We start from the raw sequence: 2,546 nt of genomic DNA on the forward strand, positions 1-2,546 counted from the left end.
GGGTTTTTGGGGAAGAGGTGTTGAGGTGATTGGTGAATGGGGAAAGAAGAGAGAGAGTGATGGTAGGGTCCTGTGGGGTCCACAGATCCTGTAGTGTCAAGGAAAAGGCATCCTTGCACCAAATGGCATCAAAATCCACGTTTTGAGCCTTTTCTAGCGTTAAACGCCGGGCTGGTGCCCATTCCTGGCGTTTAACGCCAGGTTTTTACCCTTTACTGGCATTTAACGCCAGTCTGGTGCCCCTTTCTGGCGTTAAACGCCCAGAAAGGTGCCAGACTGGGCGTTAAACGCCCAACTGCTAGGCTGACTGGCGTTTAAACGCCAGCAGCATCTTCCTCCAGGGTGTGCTGTTTTTCTTCCTGTTTTTCATTCTGTTTTTGCTTTTTTCATTGTTTTTGTGACTTCTTATGATCATCAACCTACAAAAAAGATAATATAACAAAAGGAAATAGTTAATTATAAAACATTGGGTTGCCTCCCAACAAGCGCTTCTTTACTGTCATTAGCTTGACAGAGGACTCTCATGGAGCCTCAGAGATGCTCAGAGCTGTGTTGGAACCTCCCAACACCAAACTTAGAGTTTGAATGTGGGGGTTCAACACCAAACTTAGAGTTTGGTTGTGGCCTCCCAACACCAAACTTAGAGTTTGACTGTGGGGGCTCTGATTGGCTCTGTTTTGAGAGAAGCTCTTCATGCTTCTTCTCCATGATGACAGAGGGATATCCTTGGGCCTTAAATACCAAGGATTCATCATTCACTTGAATGATCAACTCTCCTTTATCAACATCAATCACAGTCTTTGCTGTGGCTAGGAAGGGTCTGCCAAGGATGATGGATTCATCCATGCACTTCCCAGTCTCTAGGACTATGAAATCAGTAGGAATGTAATGGTCTTCAACCTTAACCAGGACATCCTCTACAAGTCCGTAGGCTTGTTTTCTTGAGTTGTCTGCCATCTCTAGTGAGATTTTTGCAGCTTGCACCTCAAAGATCCCTAATTTCTCCATTACAGAGAGGGGCATGAGGTTTACACTTGACCCCAAGTCACACAAGGCCTTCTTGAAGGTCATGGTGCCTATGGTACAAGGTATAGAAAACTTCCCAGGATCCTGCCTCTTTTGAGGCAATTGCTGCCTAGACAAGTCATCCAGTTCTTTGGTGAGCAAAGGGGGTTCATCCTCCCAAGTCTCATTTCCAAATAACTTGTCATTTAGCTTCATGATTGCTCCAAGGTATTTGGCAACTTGCTCCTCAGTGACATACTCCTCCTCTTCAGAGGAAGAATACTCATCAGAGCTCATGAAAGGCAGTAGTAAGTCCAAGGGAATCTCTATGGTCTCAGTTTGAGCCTCAGATTCCCAAGGTTCCTCATTGGGAAACTCATTGGAGGCCAGTGGACGTCCAGTGAGGCCTTCCTCAGTGGCGTTCACTGCCTCTTCTTCCTCCCAGAATTCGGCCATATCTATGGCTTTGCACTCTCCTTTTGGATTTTCTTCAGTGTTACTTGGGAGTGTGCTTGGGGGAAGTTCAGTAATTTTCTTGCTCAGCTGACCCACTTGTCCTTCCAAATTCCTAATGGAGGATCTAGTTTCAGTCATGAAACTTTGAGTGGTTTTGATTAGATCAGAGACCATGGTTGCTAAGTCAGAGGTATTCTGCTTAGAGCTCTCTGTCTGTTGCTGAGAAGATGATGGAAAAGGTTTACTATTGTTAAACCTGTTTCTTCCACCATTATTATTGAAACCTTGTTGAGGTCTCTCTTGATTCTTCCATGAGAGATTTGGGTGATTTCTCCATGAAGAATTATAGGTGTTTCCATAGGGTTCTCCTAGGTTATTCACCTCTTCCATGGAAGGGTTCTCAGGATCATAAGCTTCTTCCTCAGATGAAGCATCCTTAGTACTTTTTGGTGCATTTTGCATTCCAGACAGACTTTGAGAAATCAAATTGACTTGTTGAGTCAATATTTTGTTCTGAGCCAATATGGCATTCAGAGTGTCAATCTCAAGAACTCCTTTCTTCTGACTAGTCCCATTGTTCACAGGATTCCTTTCAGAAGTGTACATGAATTGGTTATTTGCAACCATTTCAATCAATTCTTGAGCTTCTGCAGGCGTCTTCTTCAAATGAAGAGATCCTCCGGCAGAGCTATCCAAAGACATCTTGGATAGTTCAGAGAGACCATCATAGAAAATACCTATGATGCTCCATTCAGAAAGCATGTCTGAGGGACATCTTCTGATTAATTGTTTGTATCTTTCCCAAGCTTCATAGAGGGATTCTCCATCCTTTTGTCTGAAGGTTTGGATTTCCACTCTAAGCTTACTCCATCTTTGTGGTGGAAAGAACTTTGCCAAGAAGGCATTGACTAGCTTTTCCCAAGAGTCCAGGCTTTCTTTAGGTTGAGAATCCAACCATATTCTAGCTCTGTCTCTTACAGCAAAAGGGAATAGCATCAGTCTATAGACCTCAGGGTTAACCCCATTAGTCTTGACTGTGTCACAGATTTGCAAGAATTCAGCTAAAAACTGATGAGGATCTTCCA

General features: G+C 43.7%; 1 non-coding gene across 1 annotated transcript; it reads left to right on the plus strand.

Annotated features, from left to right (window-relative positions):
* Nucleotides 1-2,217: 2,217 nt before the first annotated feature.
* Nucleotides 2,218-2,325, plus strand: LOC130952292 (small nucleolar RNA R71). The gene has a single exon (XR_009074472.1). It is a non-coding gene; the product is annotated as a small nucleolar RNA R71 (small nucleolar RNA).
* The last annotated feature ends 221 nt before the right edge of the window (nt 2,326-2,546 follow it).

The sequence above is a fragment of the Arachis stenosperma genome, chromosome 9, assembly GCF_014773155.1.
Source record: "Arachis stenosperma cultivar V10309 chromosome 9, arast.V10309.gnm1.PFL2, whole genome shotgun sequence".
In the NCBI taxonomy this organism is placed as follows: Eukaryota; Viridiplantae; Streptophyta; class Magnoliopsida; order Fabales; family Fabaceae; genus Arachis; species Arachis stenosperma.